Source organism: Argentina silus (genome assembly GCF_951799395.1).
Source record: "Argentina silus genome assembly, chromosome: 2".
Classification (NCBI taxonomy): Eukaryota; Metazoa; Chordata; class Actinopteri; order Argentiniformes; family Argentinidae; genus Argentina; species Argentina silus.
In genome coordinates, this window is record NC_139656.1 from 12184768 (window position 1) to 12204479 (window position 19712).

The 19712-nt window shown below is 41.2% G+C and overlaps 1 protein-coding gene across 2 annotated transcripts in view; it reads left to right on the forward strand.

The window, feature by feature from the left end:
* pknox2 (pbx/knotted 1 homeobox 2) overlaps positions 1-19712 on the forward strand; it is a 57662-nt gene that overhangs the window by 3814 nt on the left and 34136 nt on the right. For both annotated transcript variants that reach the window (XM_083690217.1, XM_083690218.1), the window contains exon 2: positions 12395-12459. The gene's annotated coding sequence lies outside the window, so the exon portion shown is untranslated. The remainder of the gene's footprint in view (positions 1-12394; positions 12460-19712) is intronic.

A 19712-nucleotide genomic window follows, 5' to 3' on the forward strand; every position in this document is an offset into this window, starting at 1 on the left:
GTACTCAGAGCTGGTTTTGACAATGTTTCTAAACCACCACTGCTGTATAGCCTACAGCAGTTGTGAATGTGTTTTCTTCATGTGACAGACAATTTGCAACTCTCATGGATGGAGATCTGACTATGAGTCTATAAAAATGAACAGCACAGCATGTAATAACTTCAACAAAGGTTTTAGTCATTTGCTAATGATTTTAGCATCAGTACTTTGATTATACTGCCCTTTAAAATGAGGAAATGAAAAAGCAGCAGGGAAACATTTCTGAAGCCAAGCATGAAACAGAATGCTGATGTTTAAAAAATAGTTTACTAGTTTAAGTGCATGTTTTTGTAGTGTACAAGAATGAAACAAATATGTAGATCTTCAGCTGTACATACAACCATTTTTTGCTATTTTCTTGAGTATCTACATTTTTGTCAAAGGCATATAATTGAAAATAAGTTCTTCTTCTTCTTCTTCTTCTTCTTCTTCTTCTTATTATTATTATTATTATTATTATTATTTACGCAAAAAAAAATCATATTTTATACTGCAATTACTTATTATGCAAGGAGAAAACGCTAAATCAAAGTAGCAACAGCTTATTATCAATTCTGCATTTAAAGACCTTTAACAAGACTGTGAACCTCATTGTTCCTTTGGTTCTTATCTCTCATGGAATGTAGATAAGCCTAATAAATTAATACAGCCTCACAGAGAGAAATATGAAGCCTGCCAGTAAATCCTGAATGTATTATATTCAAGAGCACTAATAACAGCTGAGCAGGACGAGGTTACAGATATTTGATTTGGATTCAACAGCAGATCAAAGCAGAGAAAATCCCCACCAAGTGCAATGGCTACATATTTGTACTCCCTCAGAAATGCGTAAATGTATGGGCAAAAATGGCAACCCCTACCCTACTATTCCTTGATAATCATCATTCCCTGGTGTGAGAATCTAGTTTGACGGAGGGTTGTGGCAACCATTCATATTATTGCAATTAGTTTTTGGGTGTGAAGTGTTGTTGTCATGTTTCCTGTACATTTTGACCAGTTGTGTTACACAGAGTTAGCCTAGACACAGAGGGCGTTAAAAGTTTAGCCTTAGTGCCATCCATGTGTCAACATTGAGAGTTTCCATCTTCACTTGTCTTTTTTTGGGCCTCATTCTGATGATTGGCACTTTAGTGTGGTAGACTGTGGGCCTAATTTGAAAGGAAATCCAAAGCTACATTGACTGAAGTGCCATTTTGTTAAAAAGAAATTACCATCTCACACAGTCCTTTTCAATGGCTCTGCCACTCATACTTCATGTACAGTAGATTACACAGTGTATTGTGTACAGTAACAATATTTTCACTCCATACTACCTACCATTTTGAGTTTTGACATGTGTCTACATTCATATTTGAGTTTCCTTCTCTCTGTATGGGGCCATATTGGTTTATTATGCAAAACCAGATGAAACATTTGATATACAAACTCTTTTGTAGTGCTTTTTGTATGGCTTTGATAGCAGTGCATAAACAACCTGAAAAAGCATTGCTTAGCCGCAAGGATCATTCAAGGAACAGAATCATTTATCTTAATGCGTTTTAGTGGTAATTTCACTTATTAACCACAAATGACTTCCCTAATGTGGTCTTTTCCCTGACTGACATTGATTATATGTCAATGTAGACTATAGAGGAGGTGCATTTTATTTTCCCTGGTAATGTTATGTCTCATGTTTTATAAGACTTTTACCCTCCAAAATACTTCAAGGAGTACTGTTTTATCCATGCCATATAATGCATTAAGGCATTTTGGCCGCAGGGAGACTGTAATGCTCCTGGCTTTCCTTTGGCTTTGATATATTCAATGATTTAGAGTTCTAGGCAACTTAGCTCTCTGAAAAATGTAGGTCCTCTTCAGCTCTTCTAGCACTTGAGCCAATGATTCGAAATGAAATGATGGTTTCATTCAGCCAAACTGTTTGACTTTCAGTATATTTGTGTGGATTACAGTGTACTATCTTCACCATTCACGTTTGTTAAATTCCAATAAATGCTAATGTCTAAGCAGTATCCAAAATGTAAGCTACATTTGAAGTTTGTGGACTTTTTCCTATGACATTGCCCTAAATCTCAAACACAGTAGATTACTTAATTAGGAGAAGAATATCCTCTCAAGCTGTGGAGCTTCTTTCTACTATAATTAACATTGATTCACAGCTAGGAGAAACACAACACCAGATAACAGCTGGTTCCTTTTACATTATTTTTCCCTCAAGTTAGTTGAACCCATTTTAAGAAGACCTATGCCTTTGTCAAGACTCAACTCACAAAGTGCACAATACATAAAGATTGCCATATCTGTCATATTCCCTTCTCTTCCCCTGTCCTCACCTCATTAGCTTCAGAGCATTAGGATTTTGGCAGTTGGTAAGGGTATGTGAGAAAATGGGGTGAGTAAGAAAAATACTCATGTCACTCTACCTAAGTTTAAAGCTACAGGGTTGCACTGAGAATCAATCCATCAGCACTATGCTTCAGAAATGCTGGATTGTGTTGCTGTTTTCCTCATTAAGGTTTTTCAGATTTTATACAGCTGCTACCTTTGCCTTGCCATAAAGTGTGTGTATGCACCATTCCTATAATAGATCTTTTTAGTGATGTTGTCATTCAAAGAAAATTCAGGTGTTGTTGTGTGTGGTTGCTCTATTGTTTAGGTTGTGGATGTCTGGATGCTCTCTCAACACTTCTCCAAGAGAATTATGTTTAGCCCTAGTTTGTGTTATTTCAGCCTCCCTGCGAGAAAGCACATATCAGAGCATGGCCCTGTACTGTAGTTCTGGAGTCCAAGGGGGTTTGGGAGCAAGATTTTAGAAGTACCTGTAGGATGAAGTTGTCCCTTGATGCAGATCCAAGGTCAGTTTTGCTGGGTTAAAGGAGCAGGGTGTAAGTATGTTGGAAATCTCCCACCTCTGGCCACTGCGTCAAAATTCAATTTGATGTTCCAAACAACAACATCCTCCCGAATACTAATATAACCCCCCGAAATGGACTTGCAGTGTTGGATGTTAGCTGTTGTGTTTCTGCATGTGCGCAAGATTCAAAGAGGCAACCACCGGAGACAGAAAGGCGAAAATTGAGGTCCACTCCCCTAGAACACCACTGGTCAGTAACAACATGTTTGTATACAAACCAAGTGTTGAGTAGGACACTTCATTTTAGAAAGTGCTTTTCGGGACCAAAACAGCGTTCATAAATAAAATGTTTCTTTCAACTAATCTTATTCCCTGATCGTTACAGATTAACTATAGTAATAACAACAATTAGGAAGCTTTTAGAAAGCTTAAATGTTACATATAGCACTTTTAAGGTTACAATTATGGGACAATAAGCTGATTCTAGATCTGTGCTTGAAGGGAACTTTTAGCTGCAGCAGGTTTTAGCTCCTTTACAGAAAACGCTTAGTGGCACTTTTATGGAGACCTCATTGAACTTTGTACCCAGGGATTTAGTAAACCTTCAGTAGTAAACCTAGTAAACCTTCCATAAAATCTGTGATTCAATATGAAATCCAATCTGTAAACAATCAATGATGAATTAAATGTCTGTGTATGGATATGGGAGACTCCTGTCCTTTATTTTGGCTTGATTATTAGTGGCACACGCCACTTGTGAATGAAAGCTGTGTGTGGAGTGTGTTTGTAAGGCGTTTTTAGGCTTACCACACGTCAGTTCTGATTTAGGAACTGGTTACGTTTTACGACTCAACAACACACATCTGTACTACAAGCCACTCCTCATTTTATTTCATTTTGCATTTGTTACTTGTGATTGGACCAGAGGCATCCAGTTGTTGCCTTTCAAGTCAGAATGTATACTTGGCAGATGTATCAAGTGTATACAGAGGCTCTGGGAAATAGCCTGTTTCTTAGAATGATCATAACAGACACAATCTTAAAGAAATGTGAGCACAAAGCAGTTGACAACAAAAGGATGGGAATGTTTTTATTTTTTTAGGTTTGGATTTCCCTGTCCTCTATTCGCCCATTGAGCAGCAACTGATTATACTGAATCTACATGTACATCTTAAAACAATGGCAGCAGTGCCTATTTTGTCCAGTTATTCATATATTTTCAAAAGAGGAATTAGCCTAATTCTGACTAGTCAAATGTTTGGACATTTTACCATTGTCTTTTTGTATGAAGTCCCTGAAAAGCCTTCAAACATAATCTTATCAGTGTTGCTCTTTCGTAAATAAATAAAAAATATTCTTGTATAAGGGAATATACATATTTTATGTGTTAATTGTATATGTAGATTATGTTATATTATGTGGAGACTACGGTAGTCATTTTCAGCAGAGCCTTTCCACACTACAAAAAGTAATCACATTTTCAACTTCTTTCCATAATTGGTTACCACTCTTTTATCTTATCTCAGTGTGTGCATAATTATTGCAGTCATCATATTAGATTATTGCATGCATAATAAACGATTTCAAACTGTGTGCAGGGTAATTAGCATGTTAGGATATGTGCTGCGATATTAGGTTTGCTTTTCTAATGATCATACTGCTCATGCAGTTCCTGAAAAGTGAGAGTTTCAGATAAAATATCATCACAGTTAACTAGCCTAAGCAATTGTATTTTTCATCATAAAAACATTCTCAATGCTTTGCAATGGTTTGAAGATCTGGAAAATACAACAAGCATACTCAAGAAAGATATTGCGGAGAGAACCATAGAGAGTCAATTTAAAACACAGATCTGCTAAAATACACTCAGAAGGAAAAGGGGCTTTGATCATTGATGTGTTGACAGTTCCACTCTGGTTTTGTTGAAGTTACTATGATATATAGCTAGCTACATTATTTCATACAGGTTTGAAATCAATTGCCAAGTTTGAGTCCAGTGGCTTAGCACTTTTAAAATAATAACTTTGGTTGTTTCTATGGGCCACCAATAGAATGTAGCAGTGTAGTCTTTTGGAATATTTTCTGTATTTCTGACAACCTGAAAACAGAAAGATTCCTGTTACGCTATTTTTCTGCACTCTCAGACCAAACCTGATGTTGTCATTAATGCATGCATGAAAGCATATATGAACAAATAAAAAACGTGATAAAAACATTCACCATAACCCTTTTAATTCATCATATTCCCTCAATGTAGGGATGACCAGATTGCATAACATACACCTTGATAAGCAGTATCCTGAGTACAGAAGCTCTCGCCGGATGCTTATTTGAGCAACTCCTGCCTTTTCAATGGTCATAAGAGACTACTGTAAGAACAGCTGTTTATAACCTCTCTGCAACCTGCTTTATCACTGACTCATACACTTGACTAGTTTAATCGCAAGACCGATATGCCTTGAGGCTATCATGAAATGGTTTAATGACCAACTGATCCAACCAAATAATTCTAAGAACAATTTTATTATGATCTCTGTGGACCCAACAATTTTACCAGAGTCATAACCACAGTTGAAAGACTGAAGAAGTTACCCAATGTGCATCATTGTGCAGCCAAAGTTCAAACACAACTCAGTTAAGTGCACGCCAGACACACAGAATCCGCCACAGTACAGAGAGAACGAACTATATCACCTGGTGGTGACCCCCTTCTTCCACTGCCCCACACCCCACACAGACACACACAGACACACTCACACACATACATAACTTCATAACACTGCCACTCAAAAGGTTGATGACAGGCCTCTGTGCTAAAAGTGAAATGTAAGCAGTTGCTGCTGCGCCAGTGTGAGGGTATAAATGCAGTGTATACACACACACACGCACACACACACACACACACACACACACACACACACATGCACGCACGCACGCACGCACGCACACACACACACACACACACACACACACACACACACACACACACACACACACACACACACACACACACACACACACACACACACAACAGGTTTAAATGCGGCACCATGAGATGTGGCCCGCTGTCATGTCTGCATGCAGCTAGAATGAGAAGGGCCTAGCAGATTGAGGATGGAAGCCTGTCCACACACACAAGCAGGAGACAGTCTTCCTGCCCAATACCTGCCTGCCCTGGTCAAGGTCTCACCCCCCTGTGGTGTACACATGGCCTATCCCTGGGTAGACTTGGCAAGTCAACATGGGGAAAATGGACATTGTAGCCTGAGATTGCTGATCCAAGGTCAGATTTGTTTGTTTAATCGTAATGGATAAGGTTAGGAGCGTGTGCAAGGAAAGCTGATCTGAGGGCAGCCTATTAGGTGCGGCCGTCAATCCAGCCTGGCAGGAGTTAAGATGAATGCAGTAAAGCGCAGGAGTGTGTGTGTGTGTGTGTGTGTGTGTGTGTGTGTGTGTGTGTGTGTGTGTGTGTGTGTGTGGTGTGTGTGTGGTGTGTGTGTGTGTGTGTGTGTGTGTGTGTGTGTGTGTGTGTGTGTGCATGCATGCAAGTGTGAGGGGGGTGGTGTGTGTGTTTGTGGACTGGAGTGGGGGAGCTGTTTAACAGCCTGGCTGATGTCCCTCGCTCCCTGCTGACGCCCTGCTGCGGAGATATTTATAAACTGTTATAGACATTTAATACAGATTGCAGAACACCTCTCAGCTTTCCATGCTCTCTTACAGACATCGTGTCCTCAAAAATATACAGAAAGTGCTGTACATACATCTTACTAAATATTCACAGACATAGAAAACCAGTGTAATAGATTATGTATGCGCACCTGTTTAAGCATTGGGTAAAAAACTATGCATGGGCATTCAAATGGTTAACCTTTTCCCTTCATTAAAAGACAAGAGTCTGGAAAAAGGACATACTCCTGCAGTAGATCTAACCAGATATTTACATTTTCTCCCGGAAACAAGTAAAATAGATTATGCCTGTGCAGCTGTATATCTACAATATAATGTGCTCACCTAAAGACCATTGCATAGGCTTTAGGTGTAACGGGTGGTTTTAAGTGGACCCAAGTGCAGAAAGGAGGCAGGACTCAGAGTTGCAAAAATCAAATGTAAACTTTACTTTAGCTTTGCAGGGAAACATCCATTGAATGAAAGTTCAAGACTGAACAACCAGCCAAAAGCCAGGCTTATAAGCTGGACATTTAACTAGGCACAGGTGTGGTAAATAAACTAAAAGAGGTGAATAAGGAAAACAATAAGGAGTCTCTGGCAGCCACTGGTGACCAGTGGAGGAAGCAGCAGGAGTGAGAAGGATTCCTCACATTGGGAAGGGTTAAACTACCTTCCCATTAAAATAGAAGAGTCTGGAAAAAGTACATGTGTATATCCAACCATGTAAAGAACCATAAAGAAAACTAGTGGAATAGATCTCTCACCATTACAAGTGCCTGACAAGAACCCTTGCATGGTCTTTTTAACGAGTTAACCATTTCCTCCCCATTCAAAGAGAGGAGGCTGGAAAAAACTGGCTAAATGTCAGCTTGATTTCAGACACTGACGGGGAATTCCTCACTGTCTTTACAGGGCATTGACCTTTCGTTGCCAAGTTCATTGTGTTCCCTCCTCTCCTCTCTTCTGCTAGACACAGAAACAACAGCGTCTGGGAGAACGTTGGTACATTGTAGGGATATAAAACAGAACCGCCTGTCTCTGACCCAGCTCAAAAAGAGGGAAAAGTCTATCAGGGGAAGACATTTTAGTGTTCTCCTGTGTGCGTTAGATCAGCCAGGCTAGCATGTGCTATACTGTAGGAGCACCCGCTGAATTCGTCTCAACACAGAGAAATCTGATGAAAGCTTAGTGTATTTTCCCCCTCCTTGATCCTCCCACACACACACAGTTAAATAAATAACAATTGCAAACACAAACGCATGCACACACACACACACACACACACACACACACACACACACATATATACACACACACACACACACACACACACACACACATATATACACACACACACACACACACACACACACACACACACACACATATATACACACACACACACACACACACACACACACACACACACACACACACACCATCCCTAGAACTCTTTCCCGCAGTCCTTAGACAGGAAGCTCACAGAGTGGCCTAGATGTCTGAATGGGGAGGAGAAGGGGGGTGGGGTGAGGGGAGTGAAGGGCTAGGTTGCTCTGACACTGGGGCTGGGGCTGGGGCTGAGTTTGGAGATGGGGCTGGCTATCCGCCAGGTCACTCGTTACTCTGGTGTAAGCGAAAGAGCATATGAGTATTATGAGCCAGCCCCAGCAGATCCTAGGGGCAGAGGAGCATGGTTCAGTTCATACCAGTTATGTGCAGTAGCTTGCTAGCTACTTTAGTTTTATAGTATTCTGCAGGTTGTGATGGGATAGCATATTGTATGGATACAGAGGGATATGATATATGAAGCATTGTATTACAGATGAAATGTGATTGAAACAGAAGGGAAACATATACATATGTATCATCAGAGAGGGATGTAGGGTTTGGGTTGTTTGGGCCTACTCACAATAGGTTCCCGTCAAGACATTTAAGACTCATAGGTGCATCCAACATGTAGTGTGGTCCATCCCTGCCACAGATGGAACCAGGATTCGAACCCACATCACAACATATTCTGACTGCAAATCACCATCAATATCACTGACCCAGAAAACCCATTGAATTTCTGGGTCTGGGGCGACAGTACTTCTCAAGGTGTCACAGAGTTGGTCTTATTAGTGTCACAAAAGCAACACCATTGTGCAATACTTACTGTACTTAGCCATCCACTCCACATATAGTACATGTCCCTTAGTTTGAAATATGTAGCAACATATTGCTACCTGAGTTAACTTTACTTTGGAGATTACAAGGCTTTACACTCTACCATAGTATCTTTTTATTTCCATTATTGAACATAACTAATTGCCTTTTGACACAATTGCAAAACACCCCAAATAAAATGTCTCTCTAGTCTCTACTTCCCATTTACAGTTGTTTGAAAAAAATTGTACATCACAGATGTGGTTGTTTGGAGTTACTGAATAATTAAAAAATGTTGGATATCTCTCGTCCATGACATGAGGAATCCATTGGCAGTGCATCATGTCATTTAAAATGATTGGATGTGTTTTGTGGGCTTTATAAAGACGATAAGAGCTACGGAGGAAGCTATTTTCAAACCGACTTGACTCATCACTCGCTTCTGGATATTTTGAGCAGAGAATTCCTTAATGTGTTTGATATTTGCGACTCTGTGACTTTACGCATAAAGAGCTACAGTACAATATAGTGTTCTGTCATGTATGTTGTAAATGACTCATTGTTTGTTCAGATTGTTCTGAAATGGTTGATGAAAACAGATAACATAAGTATTCCTGCATCATTGTTTTGTAGAAATATAGTTTCATCCCTGAGAAATAAGCTAATTGATTGTACCCAAGTTGGCCATTTTCATTTTGTGGGATTCATATAATATTCAATAGAATTCATCCAAATCCGATTTGGACCAAAGTCCTACCTGATAATGATTAAGACATGAGGAATCTGAAACAATGGTCAGAAGTCACCCATGAACCCTGCAAACCCCTTCTTTAGAAGATGTTATCAGTTCATGAGTGAATATTAAATTCAATGTAAAATAATGTATACCTCCAACATAATAATATGTATACCACCAATAGCTCATATTTCAAAATTAGAGATTCATAATGTTCCTGTCATATCCTTTATTCCTGTGGACGTGTATGCTGCTTTCCTAGTGTCAAAGCCCTAACGGTAGAGACAGCCAACTGACCTCACATCCTGTTTGGCCAGAGGAAAGAAACTTTTTATAATTGTTGTACATCCTGTTTGACATTGATCTGTGGGTTATTCTGCTTTACAGCTGTCTGGCATGAAAGGAGACATGGGTTGCATTGTGTACATGTGCGGATACACTTACAACAATTTAATTATTGAGTCCAATACACATATCCATATTGTTTGTTGTGTATAGTGTGGTGGTTAGTCAAGTTTCTGCTCTGATTGAGTTTTGTCCAACAAAACTTACCATTATCCAAAATTAATAAGCCTCTTTCATGACCTATGTTTTAGTGTAGAAAAACCTTTTCTTGTGTTTTATGGAAATGAAATTACAGTATAATGTCACTTTCGTTATACGAACAGAATCAGTCCTACTGTTGTCATAGTAACATGAAGCAATAAACCTCTGAGCAGCTGTTGTTATGGCAGTCTTTGAACAGCTGGGGGGCTATCACTGGCAAGGGATTGTGGGAAATGAGTCTTTTGGTCCTCCCTCCTCACCTTGAACCTTCCTCCTCCGTAGAGGAGGAATTTGGATCTTAAGAAAGTCCATCTGGAATCTTTCTGCAGTGAATTTCATGTGATTAAAGAATATTCAGAGAATATTCAGACACTGCCTTTCTGGACCTGTTTGCCTGAAATGAAAACAAACAAACTGCTAGGGCAACAACGCTAACAGTAGAAACAAATGTAGCAAATGAGCTGGATTTTCTCATAACATTTGGCTGCAAATGAGTCGAAGCAGTTGAGCGTATCCCATTATTTGAGAACAAATGTTCTACATGAGGGCCGCAATAAAAACTCCACTCGCAGGAAGCACAACAGTACAACAACTTGTCATGGGAGTATTGCTGCAGTGTCCAATTCATTCAGCATTAATCAAGTCAAAACGTAACCTGAGAGCAAGGCAAGACAAGCACACCATCCTCCCACTGTTCAATTTAATGAAGAAGACCTTCACTGGGGGAGTGTGTGTGTGTGTGTGTGTGTGTGTGTGTGTGTGTGTGTGTGTGTGTGTGTGTGTGTGTGTGTGTGTGTGTGTGTGTGTGTGTGTGTGTGTGTGTGTGTGTGTGTGTGTGTATGAATGTATGTATGTGTGTTCAGTCCGGCTCACACGAGTAGACATGCCATACTTTCTAAGGACCCCCTGCCTCCCTCCTCTCTGTCCGCCCTCTTCCCTATGCAGAGGATGGGCCTTGGTGTTTGTTTCGCGGGCCAGACTGACAGGCCAGAGTGGGCTGATGCAGCGGTGGTCTGCTGCTCCAGGAATGCTAATGCTTCCTCTGTGGTTTGTGAGGAACACGGTGATTAGCCCTCCAGCCCCCCGGGGGGAGCCGCTAGCCGCATGGCCCCGCTCGAATTCACTTTGACGTCAACAGGAAAGCTGGCCGGGTCCCGGGAGGGTCGTGGAGGGATGGAGCGACTGGACTCAGGGCCTCTGGACGGCAGAGGAGGAGGAGGAAGGAGGAAGGTCGCTGCAGGGCTCTAGAGCTTAAGGAGGGCTTCTAGAGGGATTACAGAGAGGCTAAAATGTTTTCTTTGTAGCTGGAAACCTTGAGGAAACCTGAGAAATGCTCCCTTCGACACCCCATCTTCTGTGGGTGATTGGGTGAAGGATTAGCCTACATCCCAATGTTTAAAAAGCATCCTAACATTCTCTCATCCTTTCCCCTATGAGTAGGACTCATTGAGTTTTTTCCTGGCCACATGAACAGGAAAAACTCCCATCTATATGTGATAACAATGGCCCAAGTTTTCACAAGGGAAGAGAGTATTTTTTTATTCACATAAGTCACATGGTTAGGAAGAATCTTGGCCTTTCTACTCTGCACTGAAATAGGCTTGAGAGAAATGGAGGAAGTCCCAGTCCTGTCATATTTCACTTGTCCTAAAGTAAAAAGGAGAGAAGGCCACTTACTACAATACTATGTGGACACAGCCTCCATTCCAACCTCCCCTGTATGTTATGTTCTCCATGCTCCCCTACTGACTACCTCACACACAGAAGTCCCCATTGAGCCGTGCAGGTCTTGGTAAACACAGGCCTTCAGACTCAAAGCTTCAGTGTTAACAGGTAGCTGGCAGTAACTAGCCTGCTGAGAGGCCTAACGCATTCCCACTGACTCAAAACACGTTTAGGCGGTCAAGCGAAAGATCAGGTGTCCAGTTCTAAATGGATGATTTAACTTAAATCTGTTACATCTCCACCATGCACCAGAACATCTCTCAAACTTTACAGTCAGGGAGCCTGTTGAGATTCAAAGAGAATGCACAAAGGAATAAGTCTGAGAGTCTGAGGGAGAGTTAGCAAAAATACAAAAAAACAAAGACATTTTACATGATTCTCCTCATATGCAACACTGTCGATAGTTTTCATGTGCATATCTATAACATTATCCAACAACAGCTCCTTTACAGCCAAGTTTGACAAGTCATCATATAATCACACTATCGCAAAAAAATCATTATCAACTATGCTTTTTAAAGGAAGGCTGTATTACTTTGTCGACTTAGGACCATGCACAACATGAATATTGCACCAGGGTTAGCTACATCGCTAATTATCATCTGTGGTACCTGGTTCCATGTTAAAAGTGACTTTATGCTAACTTGTTTACCCACACAGCAACATTTTTTGATGTTTTACAGACTGAACACTACGCAGTGGAGAAGACAACAACATTGACTGCTGTGCTGCTGAGAGCAAACTAACTGTAAGTTCTCAAATAACTTTTTTCGTAGTAAAAAAAAGAACTGTAAACTTTACTTAGCTATAGTTTGTTTGTATTTGTTGTTTGTTTACAGTGTCATTTGAGAAGAGGTTTATTTAGCCAACCCTTAAGTGTAGTCTTTAGGCATGTGTTTGATACGCATGGATGCAAAATAAATAGCCCTCCCAGTCTGTTTTTGCATGGAACTTCAAATGTACCAATTCCTGATGTAGCACTTGTTGTTTTATGTTGAGAGCCCTGTCAAATCTGAATATCTTCAGAGTTGGAGCTTTTCTTATACCTCCAAATATAAACAAGGACTGTGTTTCAGTTTATCGTTTTTCAAACAGGTATTACAAATGTATGCTTGTACTGCTAATATTAATGTTTCTATTATATTATCATACTATGAAGCTAAGTGAATATGTTTGTAAGCGTCCAAAATGCATGGAAACCTATCATTTCAGGCACTTTGTATGGGGTTTACGCACATGAATCAGAGACAAATAGAGAAATCCAATCCTAATTTTAGGTTGCTGCTCAACATCTATGCTTCATGCATGTGCTGGTGTAGCAGTAATGTTGACTTCAATAGGAGTCTATCAACTCTGTCTCATAGATGTTGATTTCGTGCAATGCATACTATAAGCAAACTGCCGTGCAAGAATAGTTCAGTCTCTTTTATTTGTAAAACTCTGGTTCACTTGAGCAAGCTTAATGCCGGGCAAACAATCATTTAGGCCTTTTCCCCAACTCTGTTTGCGGTTTTTGTTACTTCTTGCGGGGAGTTCATTTCCACCAAGTTTTGATGGCACGTTTTTCGTCATGTTTTTAATAGCACTTTGATTCACTCCAAAACACTATTTATGTATTTAATGGTTGAGTGGGCCAGGATGGAATTGACTGGGGTTGATGGGAAGTAAGGAGGTTGGGGGGTGTGTGTGTGTGTGTGTGTGGGGGGGGGGGGGTCGGGAGAGATGAGGTCTTTGCTGTGACACTGTAATGACAGGCAGCGGGGAAGTGAACTAATTTTTTTTCCAGGGAGGGTGGTAAGATGAGAGGGGGAGTGGGGGGGGGGGGCAGAAAGAGAGGGAAGTCTCTTTAATTGAGTGTGAAAGCAGCTGGGTATTCCAAGCCATTTCCCCCCTGCGCACACCAGCGGAGTGGCTCTGCCCGTCTCCATATCCTCCCAGCCTCTAATCGCTCCCAGCCCCTGTTCCTTCTCCTGCTCCATCTCCCGCCTGGATACTTGGAAACCCTGCCGAGGATTGTTTTACGCTTAATTTTGTTAGACCTAACGAGATCTTGCTAATTAAATCTCCTCTTGGCTGGAGCCTCTTCTCTCTCTCTCCTGTTGCGTGGAGTGATTGTTTGTAGATCTTTTTAGACAAATAAACATTTTCATTCCGAAGGCATGGGGAGAGAGGAGGGATTGAAAGAGAGGCCTGTGCTTTGCCCTGCTTCTTCTATTTCGCACCTAGCTGCTTGACTGGGCTGATGATAGCCCTTAGGTTTCACCTCCCATTCTGTGTGAGGAAAGAGGCAACCATCCAACCAGGTACCACTGTCTCTCCTCTCAATGAAATGGCTGCCATGAGATGATAGTCATTTATGAAGTCCTGTTAAAGGTTCTCTCCCTTTTTTCCTCATATCATCTCTCACTTTGTGTTATTGATGAATTGGTTGGAACCATGCAGCTACAATTCGGATAAACATCACAGCATTCCCCCCAGTCTGAATCTGAGGATTGCCATTACATCATTAGACATTGTTGTATGCTTTCAGTGCACATTAATAACATTTAGGGTAGAGACCCATTCTAAAATAGACACACTGAAAAATTAAGACATGCCTCAAGTGATTTTGGTTGTAGTCCACAGTGCTAGCCTCTAATCCGGTTGCAATAGGTTGTTATCATTAAAAACGTCATAATGGGGTGCAAACACATTTTCAGCTGGAGGACAAGGACAGACTTCTCTCATCCACACTAATGTAAAGCCCTGCTCAATCAAACAGCTTTCTATCATAATTGGCGACAAGATAAATTGACGACAAGATAAATTGGTGACGAGAAATATGGGTGATATGAAATAAAAGTGTACCAGCCAGTGATAACAGACAAATCGTCTATTGACAGTTTATTTTTCATACTTTTTTTCTCATCGTCTGTCAAACAGCAGAGAGCAAACCTTGTCAACCACCAGTAATTAGCTGCCTAAACCATCTGACAGTAAGGGTTTGCAATAAACATGAGGTAAGTTTCTCAGTAACTGTAACTATCTAATGCACCTACCAACATGACATAGGTACATATAAACATGCTAGCTGGCCAAGTGGTTTGATATATCTCAACTATCGTAGCAGAGATTTGGCTAACATTGTTGCGAATGTATGGTAACTGTATCCCAACAGATCCACAGCATGAACTTCCAGCTGATGTGGCCTCATGTGTCATTGATTAAATATGTTTGAATTTATGTGTAGAGATGCCAGTGTATTATTGACCAATAGCTATGTGGATGTGGAAAATCTTGTCCCTATTTGATATAAACCACAACATTTTCAATGCGTTTCTATCAAATTGAAGGTTCACACAGCCTATTGTGACGCTTAATGATAACAACCTATAGTCTAGACTGATGCTCTGGAATGCAAGCACTTTTCCCCCTCTTCTAGTGCCTTACAGAGATACAGTCACTGAAATACCCATTTTTTAACTGTATTCACTAAAAGGTGTTTCAAGGACAAAATGACCCTATTCGTTCTAGTTTAGTCTATATCTCAAGAAGTATCCCTGCATTGTGTAGCACTACGTTATGGAGTTATAGGGGAAGTACTGATGGGTGTGGCTGTCTCATTGAAACGAGAGGACTTGGCCTTGGAGTGCATTGTTGACAGCAGCCGTTCACCCCTGCTATTGTGGATGCCCCCTCAGGGAGACTCTCCCCAACTATTGTAGGAGCAGACCTCCTGTTTCCCGTTTGGACCTTGGATACCCAAATGCCAGTGCTGCACAGTCTCTCCAGCCAAAGGCTATATTGTAATCCCCCTTCCTTCTCTCTCAAACTCCCCCTTCCCCTCCCTGCATTGGATTTGGTTCTATCCAGACTCTCTGCCCCCCATTGTGGACGTACGGGCAGGCTGCCCCTTCCTGGCAGAGGTGCCCCCCTTGGTGCAAGGCCTGTGCTGATCAGGTTTCTGCCACCTGTCGCTCAGCTTATGGAGGGAGGGGGAGGGAGGGGCACCAGGGGAGATGCCCTGGTATCTGGCACCGAACCAGGTTTGCCATGTGCCAACAGTGTTCCAATACTCTGGACCTTTCCTTTCCTTTTTCCTGATTTATCAAGGTAATATTGGTAGGGAATGAGCATTATCAATGTGGCTAATAACTACCATCTCAAGGCTAGATTTGTTGAGGCTAATTGGCATCACTGGAATCAAAACTACAGGTTTTAGGTTTATATGTGTTTGTACAAATGTTTCTGGAATGCTATTAGGAGTCCCATGAGTTTCTCACATATCCTATTGACCAACTTGGGTCCCCTGCTCCTTTTTCTCGCATATGCATTAAGGTTAGCATAGACATTTTAAAAAGCCAGCCAACCTCATTGAATGGATTATATCGGCAATGCTGCTTCTCAGGTGTAGCACTAAGCTTATTTTAGCACAAATGGTGCACACTCCAAGAACCTTGCACCTCCCACTGTCTTTACAGTCACAAAATTGTGTTGGCTGCCATTTCAAATCCCACAAGAAGCCCCAATGTAAACCCCAGAGCAAGTAATTTAGCCTGAACTGCCTCAATAAATATCAAGCTGTATTTGTGGAGAATTTGACAAACCGTAAGCCCTAGGGTGTTACCTGGGATAAGGGCATTTTCTAAGCAATTAAATGATTTAGGCTTCATTTTGATAATGGATCCGAAAAACATAAAATGTCTGCAAAATGGAACAGGAAATAAATTGGCGAATGCGGATATATGCCCACGACCTTTTGTTGGGCAATTTGGGGTTCGCTGGCATGCACTTTGTCATTAGCGTCAGCATGCTATCCCTCTTCCCTATGCTCTTGCCACCTCAACCTCAACCAACATCCCCCCAATCCCTTCCATCTCCATCTCTCCCTCACCCTTTACCCCACCAACCCTAATTCTAATTATGTTGATTTAACTTAGCCACAGCCCCCCCACCACACTCCTCCATCTGAATGGAAGCTTATTAGTTGGAATATTTTATTTATTTATTCCCATTTCTTGGGGTCCCTGTCGGCATTTCCAATTACTCTCGCCGCGCGGCTGTAATTGCCTCCATGCTAATGGCCGCCAGACAATCGTGCTAAATGAGGTGAGGCCGAGAGGCTGCAAGCCCGACTTCATTAAGAGCTAATGGGATTTTATTGGGGGGACTGAAGACCCAGCTCATCAAAAAAGGGAAGATGGAAGGAAAACAAAACAGATGCAGGGGAAGAGCCAACGACAGCTTGTCGACGGCTTCTCTCTTTTTTTCTACCCCGGTGAAGAGGAAGCAAAACATTTCAACCCTACTCCCCCCATTCCAAGTACTGTCTATACTAATAGATAGAGAAAACATTTTGAGCATTGTAAAGAGATAAGGCAGATCTGGTGTGTGGAAAAGTTTATAGGAAGTCTGTGCATTTACTAATTAGTGTAATAGCCAAGATTATTCAAATGCTAATGGGATTTTTTTTAAATCAATTTTACATGGATTTAGTTGGGTAAGGTGTACATGTTATTATACAATGAATAAATCCAATCTTGTTTTTTTTGCGGTGTGCAGAAGAAACATTATTCTTTGATTTCAAGCAAATTAATCATTGATACTGGGTGAAGTTACATTCATATGTCTTTCATTTGATAGCTCAGCTTGCTTCAAGCACTATACATAGTCTCAAGTTAAACAGACACATTTCTAACAGACAAATATAAACATAGTACACAGTCTAGCATCATTAACCCTTAGTATGGCAGAGTGTGTGTGTGTGGTTTGTGTGTGTGTGTGTGTGTGTGTGTGTGTGTGTGTGTGTGTGTGTGTGTGTGTGTGTGTGTGTCCAAAAATCTGAATTTCTGTATGAATGGAATTGTTTTAATACAGCTGAATCACAACAGTGCTACTGAGATTGAGGTTGTATGTCACCCTAGTAGTAAGAGATATTGGAGTGCTTAAAGTGCTAGGGCACAAGGAGAGTACTTACCACACAGAGAGGGCAGACAAATGCTACAGAAATAACCTCAACAGCAACATTTTTGGTTCTCATACTTTATTAAGTACTCTATATATTCTATATATATAATATAGACTATATATTCTATATATAGTCTATATTTCTAAGCTCTTTCCCTCAGTGTGCAGATAGGGATTTTAGGTGCAAGAGTTAACACACAGGTAGAGAGATTGCACATAATTTAAAATGTATGTTGGTTAGTTTTATCCATGAATTGGGCATGGAAATGCAACAAAGCCCTTATCAAATTTACAAATCTACTCCATCATTGGAAACCAATCAACACTTGAATATTACTTTGGCCTTCAAATGCAAGGGAAACTAGTCCATCAGTTTGGAGAACCGCCTTTGCTCCTATAGGAATAGCTACATTGTGAGAGCCGCGGTTGCGGATCAGTTGCCCATACTTTAATCTGGTGTGCCATCTTAATGCCGACATGATTGGCCTGCTGTGGGATTCAGCTCAAAGGCATTTTTGGCTCCTCTATAAGGAGGGCCCTGCCAAAATCTATTACATGCCGAATAAAGCAAAGTGTTCACCTACAAGGAGTGTTTAGACCCAATGTATGATGGGTACTGTAAAGTGAGCATAGGTTACTTGTCTGACTGTACTTGATTCTGTGGCCACTGAGTACCTACTCAGTTCATTAACAGGGTATAGCAAGCAAGAATGCACCATTTACAAAAAAGGACAAATGCACCAAAAAGCGTGCCTGTTGAAGTGAAAAGGTAATTGCATTTTTGCAGTGATTGACTTTGGTTTAAATAAAAGGCTGAAAAATCAGGGTGCACACACAAAAATATTATAGGCTTGATAAAGTAAACAGTGTTTAACATAGACTTTGGGCCCCAATTTGGTTGAGCAAATAGTGCAGAGCAAAGAAAACATAACAACTCGGAATACTCTACAGCATGATTTTTATTATACTTTGTCTTTATCAATGTTTTTGAGAAAAAATAGATTATTCAACCAGAGTTTTAGTAAACAGTCTGAAAATTCATTGCATATAACGCTGGTTGCAGTATTCAAAACTCCCATTGGATTACACTATGTCTCAGCACGTCTATTCTAAATATTACGGTTAAGATGGCCAACTTTCTCACTTTTTTGGACATGAAAATTGAAGCCCTATGACTACCACCAGTAGACAAGGTGTGTGTGTGTGTGTGTGTGTGTGTGTGTGTGTGTGTGTGTGTGTGTGTGTGTGTGTGTGTGTGTGTGTGTGTGTGTGTGTGTGTGTGTGTGTGTGTTTGTATGTTTGTTGTGGGTGGTTTAAGGCTAGGCCGAGGGCAGGCTTTGGCCGGGTAGTAACAGCTGTCCTCCAGCTGCCAGTGGCTCCTGCTGGGGGAAAAACATACCCAAACCTCCAGGGTCAGCACTGTGGAATGGCGGTCTCCGTGGCAACCGGCGGAGGATCCTCGCATGGAGAACAATCCTGCCACTGAGAGCGCTTTGCTCACTCGCCCTCTGAGCTCAACACAGGGGAATGTGGCCCTCCCTGAGCAGTGAGAGAGAGAGAGAGATGTTGAGAGGGAGGGAGGGAGGGAGGGAGGGAAGGAGGGAGGGAGGGAGGGATGGATGGGAGAAGAGGGGGGGGGGGGCTTGGTCCTGACAAAACAGTGGTTGTCATATTAACCCAGCCCTCCCTCTTCCCTCTCTCTCTTCCTCTTCTCCTTCACCTAACTAAGTCCCAACAGCGATAGGGGCTGAAGTTGGAGTCTTATCTCCAGGGTCCAGAAACTCAGGCAGCATTTGAGCGAGTGAAACACTATACTAAAGACTTAAATCTCTCTTATTTGGTGTCCATTGAGTGGTGTTAAGGACAAAAGCCCTCCCTTTGCCAAATCATTTAATGTTTTTCATAATCTCTCTGTTCCCAGAGAAGTCACAATCTCTCATTAGTTGTAGCTAGAATGCAACACTAGGTTTTTATGTATCCACATCAAGGTTATTGCTCTCAGTTAGATTTAAAAAGTATTTTTGTTGAATATTCTTGTACCTACCCAGTTTTTCT